Genomic DNA, 12,425 nt, shown 5'->3' with positions numbered 1-12,425 from the left:
ATTTGGTTTCTTGTGGCATTCATACCACATCTTCTTTTTTTATATTTAATCCTCATCATATAAGGATCATCCATTCTCTAAGATTGATCCAATATGGCCTGTAGTTCTTAATGAGAAGATTTTCAAACCTTTTTCCATTGGAGCTTATGTAAACTTAGACCCCTAATAATCGAGCCTAATTCGTACCCTGATCTTCACCTATCACCTAAGGAACTTGTGTCTCGTACTCGAAGCGGTATGCGAGCGATTGCTATCGTTTGTTGTCCGTCGTCGTCTGTCGTAAGCGTGTTTTAAAAATCTCCTTTGAAACTACGGTACAAAATTCTTTAAAAGTTAGTTTGATTTTTCCTTGTTAAATTTTTCCTTCACAAAAGGCGTGCTTTGATTTTTGACTTCTTAAAAACACAGCCGCTGTTATTAACTTGAAAATATATAGGACATAATGGTCACACATTAGTTTTTTGATAATGTCTCGAATATCGTTACATTTATCTCAAATCTGTTGAGGGTTCATCATGACAAAATGGACCTATGCCGAAAATTTCAGAAAGATCAGTTTGACCCATATCTAAGTTGTGTCCTCTAAAACATTTTTTGGGGATAGCTACATGTATTGTCATCACTTGAAGTCCGTCGATTTTGACCGGCAACCAACAACATGGACACTGTTACTAAATAAAGGCAACAGTAATATACCGGTGTTCAAAGGTCATAAATCGATTGAGAGAAAACAAATCCGGGTTACAAACTAAAACCGAGGGAAACATATCAACTGTAATAGGAAAATAAACAAACAACAGGAACACTAAAGTGAACAAAAATAAACTCTTAACATACATAGAAAGAACTATTTGATAACAACTGTCATATTTCTGAATTGGTACAGACCATTTTAAGAACAAATGGTGGGTTGAACTTGGTTTAATGGCTAGCCAAACCTCCCGCTTTATGACAATGTTAAAAATGGCGCTGAAATGATAACACTACGTGACAGAAATACAGATCAAACACACGCAAGACCATATATCACAGAAAAACGCACAAACATATAATATACTATAGTGTAGTAATAGTCGCAAAACATGTAAACTGCAGAACAACAGCGAACATATTTCATCAACGACAAACACCACAGGATATAAAAAACAGTTAAGCGCTTACGTAACTCAATTGTAATCTCGAACTGTATGCAATTATTTCCCCAATACTATACAAAAAGACCACATAGCGAAATAGCAGATTTTTACCTCGCCTGCGACGAACGTCATAAATGGCGAAACTTCAGGAATTGATTTTGCGGAGACGGCGGCTAAACTTTTATCAACATTTTGTGATTTTTGTAATCTTTAATTAAAATTTAACGATAAATACAGACGATGACGGACGACAAGCGATTGCAATAGCACACATAATCCTTCTGGTACTTAACACATCTTCTTGATGTGATCTACATAAATGCCAAATATAAATATAGAGGTTCCAACAAGCCTGAATCATTCACCATTTCAATGGGTCCCATTAGACTTGATTATGAAATAAAGTTCTATTATGTGCAGACATATAGCGTAACTAACTTTAATATTAATTACGCTTGATTAAATTCAGTATTTATCATTCTCAAAAATGAATATGTTTACGATAGGGTTTTGATACAAACTTTGCCCTCACTGGCGGCCATTTTTAACTTCGGATCAGCTCAAACGTAAAAACTCTTTTTAAGGACCTGGATACTATTTACACATTGTATATTTATACTAAGTTTAAGCTCAGTCATTTCAGCGATCTTGAGAAGCAGATTTTGAACATTGATTTTTTCAAAGTCCCTTGGCGGTCATGTGTTTTAACCAATGTGTAACTAAGTAATAACACTTGAATAGGACCTTATAGTGCACACGTATATCAAGTTTGATTCAATTCTGATAAGTAGTTCTTAAAATAAAGATGAAAATGTTGTTTCCCATAGTGTTTCGATGCTCACAAAGTAGCAATGTTAAGGTTGTTGTTATAGATGATATAGATGATATGTCGTAATTACGATATAGCGATGTCATTATTTCCACTTAAACCATTGTGGTGACGTCAGCCTATTCATTTACCGTGGATTCTTTTTCTAGAATCAACGTTTCCTAAATCTGCCGCTGAAATGGACTCACCAAATTATATTCAATTGTTTCCTTTGTGTGTCTAATTTCATTAAGTTTGAATTGGCTAATTTACTGATTTCTGTTCACTAATGGAATTATTTTAAAAACTTACCTTTAATTTTTGTAATTTGTATATGCCTTCACTGGGAATCGAACCCTTCCTTGAAATCTGTTATGAATGATTGACATCAACACATCGACGAAACCTCTCGGCTACCAATCGGTTACAACTTAGATGTCTATTTTATATATATAAATAAACATCGGACACACAGGGGTTGTACCTTTATATATACACAATGGGCAGTCGTGTAGTATAAGTTGGTAGCCGCGAGGTTAGCATGCTTAAAATCAACAAGTTAAAAGATAGGGATTTGTCGGTTTAGGTTCGAATCCCTGTATTATATCTGTTGTCCCAATTCTGTTTTTTTTTCTAATTTTGCATGTTATAGTGGATATTTTTGTAATAATAGCAATTTACCGTTTATTTTTTGGATTATTATTGGCTATTTCACTTGTTTGAAACAAAAATGATTACATTCTATTTGTCAATTTTTGTTGTATAAATATAGTATGATTTCATCTGTTTTACTACATAAGTTTACAAATGTTTGTTCGCAAATTCCTATGCGAGAAAATCGTGATGTGCCTTGAGTGCTAGAAATTTCGGTAACATACTTATTATATATACTTTATATATGCTCTTTGGTCGGGTTGTTGTCTCTTTGACACATTCCCCATTTCCATTCTCAATTTTATTAGAAATAAGTTCGAATATGTCTTATTTTGTAAAAACAGATAATATTCAGATGCCTGATAATATAAAGATCTTTAAAGGTAGAAGTGTTATATTTGTATTTTGTTAACCAAATAATTGTGATCTGAGATTTATCAATGCATCGTTGGACACGATAACATGGTTATTTAAACTCATTTACAATACCTTCTAATTAAGAAAAGGCTTTAATTTTGAAAAGAAATTAACACAATAGTTTAAGTTATAGATACAATGGATAAGCGTAGATTCATGAAAAACAAACCATTCGCCCTCCGGGCTCATGGTTTCTTTTTCAAGAATCCACGCTTATCCATTGTATCTATATAACATAATATGTCGTTATTACGACATAGCGATGTCGTTATTTCCACATAATATGTCGTTATTACGACATAGCGATGTCATTATTTCCACATAATATGTCGTTATTACGACATAGTGATGTCGTTATTACGACATAATTTTTTTTTTTGAATGACCCTTATCGGCTTCCGTATCAATGTGATATGATAATGAATATGACATCTGAAGTATGATATAAATACATTTATAGCATAGAAAAACATGAATAACAATTATAAACACAAGAAATATTTCATGCAGTAAACACAGTCTTCAAAAAAGGGAAAACGACGAGTACAGTGTTTCACAGGGGAGGATATCTCAGATACAATTTTCATATTATTTTTCACACATCAATTAACATTGTTCATTAATGTTTTAGTTTTTTTTTACACATTTAAGGGTATACGATACATTTTGATCCCGCGCTGATTTTTTTACCAAAATTTGCAAACAAGCTATTTCTTCACTTAGTCAATTCAAATATGTAATTAGAAAAAATATATAAATGATAAATCTAGAAATAAAAATGGGGTTGAAATTTTAGACATATACATTTTCGCAGCCAAAATAACGTTACGCCTATGACCTTGCTAACGTCGACGAATTCCATAAAAAAATATATAGCTCCTTATTTGAACTTTCAGTAATAAAGTGACAGATGCATAGAAATTAAGCAAATAATGATCACATATATGTCAGTCAAACTTGTACATGTAAGTTACTGAATATCACAAAAGGCCATTAAAGTCCGTGTGAAAAAAAAACCAATCGTAAACGTTATTTCACACAGCAGTTATGCTCAATTAATAAAGTTCAAAATATACTAAATATAACTATTAATTATCAAACACTGCAGAAATGAAAGAAAAAACTGTTTATTCTGTGATAGTGATAAAAGACTTAGATTGATGGAGGAAATAAATAAGATATTTAAGACACCAATCCAATGGTATCTTCTAAATATAGTAATAACGTCAGGGTGACATTTGATAGAGATTGCTTTGATCACATCACATTAAGAATATTGTATGCAAATTTACTTGTAAGCTCGTACATCTTTTAGGGATATTCGCTACTCTGTTTCAAAATAACAAGCTTTTAAAAAAGAATGTTTTAAATTAATAATATATAAACGAAGGAACTATAAAAGCAGAAAAATTGAAGGGTCCGTGTGCTTGTTTTCGAGATATAAGCCATTGAAAAGTTGGCGTGAAATGATTCTCTCTAGATTTTTCATACGTTTAACATTGGCATCTTTTTTCTGTCAAAAAGTATGAAAAAATAACAAGGACTTTATAAGATTTTCAAAGATGGCATTTAAACTATATGTAATCAAATTATGAAAAGAAAAGTATAGGTTAGTGGGCAAACATTTTTAGTTGCACTACATGTATAAAATCAGAGGATTCCGAAAATCAAGAGGAGCGAACATCCTTAATAATTGTGTGGGTTTTTAAGTTGCTCAAATGTAAGCTGGACATAAAGCTCAAGTCTATAAATTAAGTGTGCCTTAAAGTTCATCTTTTTATTAATGCACCTAAGACATTGTTTTATCATTTTGTATAATATGTTTTACACAATGTGCTGTTCCTGTCTCGGGACGTTCCTTGAATTGCCAGAGACATACACGAATCGGTATGCGCACGATTCCAGGACATAACATTTTTATAACCAGAATGCAAGTCCTTGAGTGATGACCATTTGACATTCTGTAGGAATAAGGGTAGGAGATTTTTTCGGATTGAATAACCGTTTTCATTTTTTCAAGCACAACTTATTTTCATTTACAATTATTTCCGGCATTGTCTTGCATTTCGCTGGACTAATACTTGTTTTCACCCCATCTTTGACAAAATTGATTACAACACAAGAACATTCATTTCCAAAATCCTTCTACTCCAATTCCCCATTCTCAGAATATCAAATGGCCATTCCATAAAGACTTGAATCAGTTCACCGTCAACGATATCCATGACCTCGTTATACATGTGTTCTCGTTGCTCATGCTTTTGGTGTATGGTACCTCACGTCAAAATCCGGAAACGAAATGTACAAAGTCGTAAAAGTTATAATTACCTCAAATGCACTTTCCAAAATGCGTTTTAACAAATTATACGGACCGTCAAAGGATCACATATTTTGCAAGGTTAGATTCTTTACCTGATACAAGATATTGCAAACTGATTTTTACGAACTGAATATTTTAATCATATCAACCGCATATTCCAGTCCACTGGTCTAGACCATTTTTTATAAGTTTTTGTTATAGAAGCTTGTGTTATTCCGTATGAAATTGAAAGGTTGTTATACATGTCAAACATGTTGTAGTGAAGAATCTGATTTGCATGTGTTAATTGTTGTAATGTCAGGCATATAATTAGGGGCGGATCCAGGATTTTACTTTAGGGGGGCGCAAACTGAACTTTTCGCCTAGCGGAGCGAGGCAAAACATCTTTTGAGGTAAAATTATCGAAATATTCTTTATTAAGCCGAGGACAACCCATGCTTTGCAAATTGTAAGGAGGGGGCACGCCCGCCACGCCCCCGCCTGAATCCGCCCCTGATAATGATATTCGAGAGCGTTTCTTTTCTGATTGCACGATTCCCTTCTCAATTCAGGAACCGGCGTGTTTTTCTCAGTGTTGCCTCTCTTTAATAAACTGCTATTAAGGTCGTAATGAAGGCAAATTATGGTAAAAGCACTGGAGGCGGACTTATATAAATGTAATATTGTTATATTTGTATTACATAAACTTTTTAATTTATGTTTTAAGAAGGACAATGCCCCTTATATGTGGAACAAAGGAATTATAACCCAAATACAAAAATGCTCAACCTCAGATACAAGAGACCCATTATCTTATAGAGGTATAACTTTAGTTCCATTTGCATATAAAATGTATTATATTATTTTAAATGATAGATTAATTAATTGGTTAGATGAAAGGGAGGTAATCAAAGATGATCAAAATGGTTTTGTAAAAGGGGAAAGTACAATTGATTATGTTTAGTATAATAACTTCAATTATTGAGACAAGAAAAACATGTAAACTATCTACCTATGTGGCCTTTTAATATTTTAAACAAGCATATGATTCAATTAATAGAGTATTGTTGTTCAACAAATTGGAAAATTTGTGAATTAGTTCAAAATTTATGTATGCCCTTAAAGGTTTAGATGATGTTGGACCAAACATTTTAAGTATGTGCAGTGATGTTATTGCACCAGCTTTAACATATTTATTTAATCTAAGCATCAAATGTGGTAAATTTCCAAGTATTTTTAAAACTGCAAGAGTTTGTCCAATTTTTAAAAGTGGCGATGCTTGTAATCCTGATAATTATAGACCAATAGCAGTTTTGCCTTGTCTTTCCAAAATCCTAGAACGACATATCGCTGATAGTTTGTATATATATTTAAATAGTAATGACCTTCTTGATACTACACAGTCAGGCTAAAGACCTAAACATTCATGCACTACTGCTCTTACTAAATTAGTAGATGAATGGTCAACAAATATAGATAATGGAGAAATAGACGAAGTTATATTTTTAGACTTAAAGAAAGCTTTTGATCTGGTTAATCATATAATTTAATGAGAAAACTTGAATATTATAATGTTTCATTTCTGATTATAATAACTTATTAGACTATTTTTAAAAACACTATTATCTGTCAATTTTTTTTTATATGAAGTTTAAGTACTTTAAATATTTTATTTAGAGTATAAAACCAGCATTTTGAGTTTTCTTGAGATGATTCTTGATCTTGCTACTGTAAATGCACTTTATTCATAAAATAAGTTTACAGTAATTAGTACAGGCAAAAAAAAAAAACGCGAGTGATTTAGAAATTAAGCTCCTTCCAAGGGTAAAAATACCATATTGGCCTATCCAATTTTCCACTTTTTTTACCCAATATAGTTTATATGTAGAGTAATCTTTTGCATGGATGATACTACATGTACGAATAAAAAAAATCAATTTTCAACATAATAAGCTATTAAACGGAAAGCATTTAGAAAAAGCTATTACTTGTAATATTACAAATATTGACAAGTTCCGGGTTAAATCTGATACCCTTCAAATTAACCCATATATTACAGTCATGAGGTTCATCGCCTGCATGTGTTCTCGTGTGTGTCTGGTCGTATGGATAGGCATTAATGCATAGAGAATAATGGTTAAAAAAAGAGCGGAATAAAGAGGACAAAAAACATGCATGGAGCAGGAGATAGGCAAAAAATAAAGAATAGAGAATAATCGTTTGCTGAATTATAAGGAACAAGAATGTGTACATAGTGTCGTAGGAATGGAGATATAAAGGTAGTCTAGCTAGTTGAGTTATGGAAGATTTTCTTTGGCTCAATTGGTTAGAGCGCTGCCTTTAGATCCCGAGATTGAGGGTTCGAATCTCGCTGGTACCATCCATGGATTTTCACAACAATAGTACACGGATGATCCACTCGTACTATCATTTACCATGTTCAGTATTTAGCATTAAAATTAGAAAGATCATATCATAGGGAACTTGTACATTGTAAACTAAGTTTAAAGTTGATTGACTTCAACTTCATCAAAAACTACCTTGACCAAAATATTTAACCTGGAGCGGGACAGACAGACGGACGAACGAACGGACGGACGCCCGGTATTCCAATGTCCCCCGCAACGCGTTACGCAGGCGACAACATTTCAGAGTCTAGACATTTTATTACAGATAAAGGTGTAAGACAAGGAGATTCTTTAAGCTCCACACAAATTAGTATTTTTATTAATGTCTTAAGTCATATATTTGAACAGCAAAACTGAACACTCGGCAATCAAAAAAAGGAACTAGGACTTCTGTCATTAGAAATTTCTATAAAAATACCAAGCATGATATACCTATCTAGATTTAGTAATAAAAATCTAAACCCACTTCTTAATGAAGCCTTTTACCTAGCTAAACATTTAGATACCGAAGGAACATACTCTTGGTATCATTTGCAAAAAATGTGTTACAAGAAATAAATATTGACATCAAACTTATTGAAGAAACTGAAACTTTAAAACAGACTAAAAAGTTAAAACCCCAATTGATAAATGTTATACATGTATTAACTATTATCAAACTCTTATTAATGATAAAATAAACGACCTGAATGAAAATGATAAAATATATCAGAATACATTTCTTAAATATAATATGCCTAATATAAATGACCAAATGGAATACTACCTAATATCTATCTCACCCAAACAAAAAAACAAGAAAAAATTTAACCAAATTTAAAATAAGCAATCATTGTCTATAAATAGAAAGTGGACGATATACATAACAACCAAGAAATGAAAAACAAGAGTGCACAGTCACGCTGAAATGTCTCACCTCCTTTACTAATCATTGATTTTATGTTGATAGTCCTAAATATAAAGCTTTACTACAAGTATCACATAAACTTGACATGATCTAAGAAAATGAGAATAAGGTCAGATAAACCAAATGAGAAATACATGTACACCTTACAATCATTCAATACACCAAATATAGTTGACCTATTGATTATTGCTTTTAAGAAACAGACTTAACCAAGAAAACTAAACATTGACTAATGAACCATGAAAATGAGGTTAAGGTCAGATGAACCATGCCAGACAGACATGTATACACGTTACAATCAATCTATACTTTATATATACTTGACCTGTTACTTATAATTATCACTCTTACTGCACACTCAATCAAATAAATAGATACATGCATGAGATTTATCTCCAGTATGTGTTCTCATATGTATATGTTAATTATCACTCTTATTGAACACCCAATCACATACATCACATTTATGAGGTTTATCTTCAGTATGTGTTATCATGTGTATATGTTTATTATTACACCTAGTGAACACTCAATCACATACATCACATTTATGAGGTTTATCTCAAGTATGTGTTCTCATGTGTATGTGTTAATTATCACTCTTACTGAACACTAAATCAAATACATAGATACATGCATGAGATTTATCTTCAGTATGTGTTCTCATGTGTATATGTTAATTATCACTCTTATTGAACACTCATTAACATACATCTCATTTATGAGGTTTATCTTCAGTATGTGTTATCATGTGTATATGTTAATTATCACTCTTACTGAACAAGAGTACCTTGTCCTCAGTTCCATTGACCGTTTTATAAGGCCACACCAATTTGATTAATAGTTCTTTGGATTTTCCCGCTCCTATTTTGGAGAAATTGACTTTTCAATAAAAAAAAAGCAATTACCGCTTCCGCAAATTTATGGTCCGCATGCCGCTCCAAAGTTAGTTTCACCTTGAATATTTTTTTTCACACAGACGCTTTCTGTTGCATATAATGCTACGATCGTTTTAAACGCACGTGTGATAAATCGATTTGTAAATAAAAGGTGAAAAATCGGGATCCCATGCAGTTGTGTCAGCTTATTGCCGTGGACAAGTAGTTATTGAACACACAGTTATCCGAAATGCTTCTCGTTTTACCTTTAAAGACCTGTTCTAGGATGCAAAAATTAAAAATCTTTCGTTAGATGACCACAAACACATTAATATTTGTTAGAACCGCCGTCACCCCGTTCCTTGTTTCAACAGGCATAGACCTATCTATCTTTTGGATGAAATGAATTGTAAATTCCCATGAACTTTAAAAAAAATCACAGAAGTATTTGATGTTGAGGAAACCCTATATCCCCTTGTTAGTCTTTTGGCATGCAAGCAGAACTCTTCCTTTAATTGTTGGTCGGAATTTAAAAGAGTTCCAACGAGACCAAAGTGATGCCGTATTGTGATTGGCATGCTCATATTAATTAGGAGCGTGTCATGGGTTCAACCACTTCTAGTCAAGCTAAAGAGTTGTAAATGCATTACAGCTTTTAGGAGCAAAAGGAAAGAGTATTTTGCTCAGTAAGAAAAATGCATATGAATGGGGTAACAGGTATTTTAAGGGAATATTTTAATACATTTGGATCTACATGTATAGCAATATAACTATCTTAATGAGGATGTTGTTTTAGTACAAAGCAAGAAATATTCACCTCACTCATTATTTTGATCCTAAATATACATAAATAGTTAAACTGGATGTCAAGCAGCCAATAAATAAAGACAACAGCAGTATACCGCTGTTCAATAGTCATAATTCGAATAAGCAAAAAACAAATCCGGGTAACAAACCAAAACCACGGGAAACATCAACTATAAGAGGAAAACAACGGAACAACAGAAACACTGAACTACAATAATAAACAATATCATTACCATATAATGAAAACTATCAAATATCTTTCAGGGTCATTTTTTTGGATACATACACATATTTTAATTTTATTCAACATGTGTCATTTACCTAACTAACATACTTCCTCTTGTAAAACTGCATCTGCTATGCTTTCTAAATATATATATGGATTTAAATGAAAATTCACATAGACAAAGCTTACTTGAAGAAAATAACCAAAATTAACTACACCACAGAGACAAGAACGTGTGATATGGTACAGGCACCAATAAATCAAATTATATGCATTAGAGCATCTGTTGCTCCTCGTTTTTCTATGAAATAACCCAGTTATAACATGTTAGTTTTCTTGTTTGAATTCTTTTACATTTGTCATTTCGGGGCCTTTTATATCTGACTATGCAGTATGGGCTTTGCTTATTTGTTGAAGGCCGTATGGCGACCTATGGTTGTTAATTCTGTGTCATTTGGTCTATTGTGGAGAGTTGTCTCATTGGCAACAAGGGTTAAGAAATTTTGTTACAGCTCACTAGCCCAGGGCTAATTAGTAGCAGGATTTTACTAGCCCTGTTGGAAGAACTACTAGCCCATCAAAACTAACCTGCTAGCCTTACAAATTCAGAGTTTGCTGCATAATAAAATGAATTCTATAAACTTAACCATTTTTGTCCGTTGTACAGTAGATTTTGGAAATCGGATACCCAAAGCCGCAATCATAACACATCTTCTTTTTCTATACATACTTTGTACAACTTCTAAATCACACAATTTAAAAAAAAAATTATACCACTTGCTTCACTTGTAGAGCACTCGCCTCAAAAAACTCATTTTCAAGAAATATATGAAGAAAAAAAAAATCCCTCGCTCGCCCCATATTTTTTGGATCCTTTGTCCGAAGAACTATATTGATCAAATTGATGTGGCCCAAAGGAACCTAGACTGTGTAACTGTTGAAAATTTGTTTGATTGAATATATATTATAGTCTTTTTTTTTGTAAGTGTAACTCATAGAGTCAATGTTTAAAGAAACAATTTCAGAGAAGTAATTTTTACTTACATTTTAATTTCTTTCTTAGTGTTGTTAAATGTACATAATATTTAAAGGATTATTTCAAAACTGAGCACAATTTATGAGTTTCATCCCGAGTCTGTATTCTAATGTATATGTATCTTTAAGTCACCATTTCCAATAAAAAATTTTCCACATATTACCATTTATGAGCTTTTCAACCAGTATGTGTTCTCATGAATCTCTGTAAATTACCATGGTGACTAAACCCTTAACCACATACATCACAGTCTTGAGGTGTATCACCTGTATGTGTTCTCATGCAAATCTCTATATTATAATGCTGATTAAACCCTTTACCACATATACCACAGCGACGAGATTTATCCCCAGTATGTATTCTTATGTGTCTCTTATCTCGCCAAGTTAAATAAATTCTTTACCACATACATAACATTCATTGGGTTATCACCTGTATGTATTCGCTTGTGTCCTGTAAATGATCAAGCCGACTAAACGCTTTACCACATACATCACAGTGATGATTTTCATCGCCTGTATGTGTTCTCATGTGTCTTTGTAAATTACAAATTACTTAGCAGACTAAACTATTTACCACATACATCACAGTCATGAGGTTAATCACCGGTGTGTGTTCTCACATGGCCCTTGAAGTCACTACCTTGAACCAATTCTCTATCATAAACATCACATTTATGAAGTTTATTACCAGCCTGTTTTCGTATGTGTCTCTGTAAATCCATTACCTCATACACATATCAATAAAGCTTATCTCCAGTTGGAACGAAGTCGTAGTAAAATAAAATATTTTGAAAAATTTTGTCCTGCCTTTTTATTTTTCCCTCTATTCGGTCCTGCCTTTTTATTT

This window comes from Mytilus californianus, unplaced genomic scaffold (genome assembly GCF_021869535.1).
Source record: "Mytilus californianus isolate M0D057914Y unplaced genomic scaffold, xbMytCali1.0.p SCAF_12, whole genome shotgun sequence".
NCBI classification, from domain to species: Eukaryota; Metazoa; Mollusca; class Bivalvia; order Mytilida; family Mytilidae; genus Mytilus; species Mytilus californianus.
Note: the sequence above shows the minus strand (reverse complement) of the source record.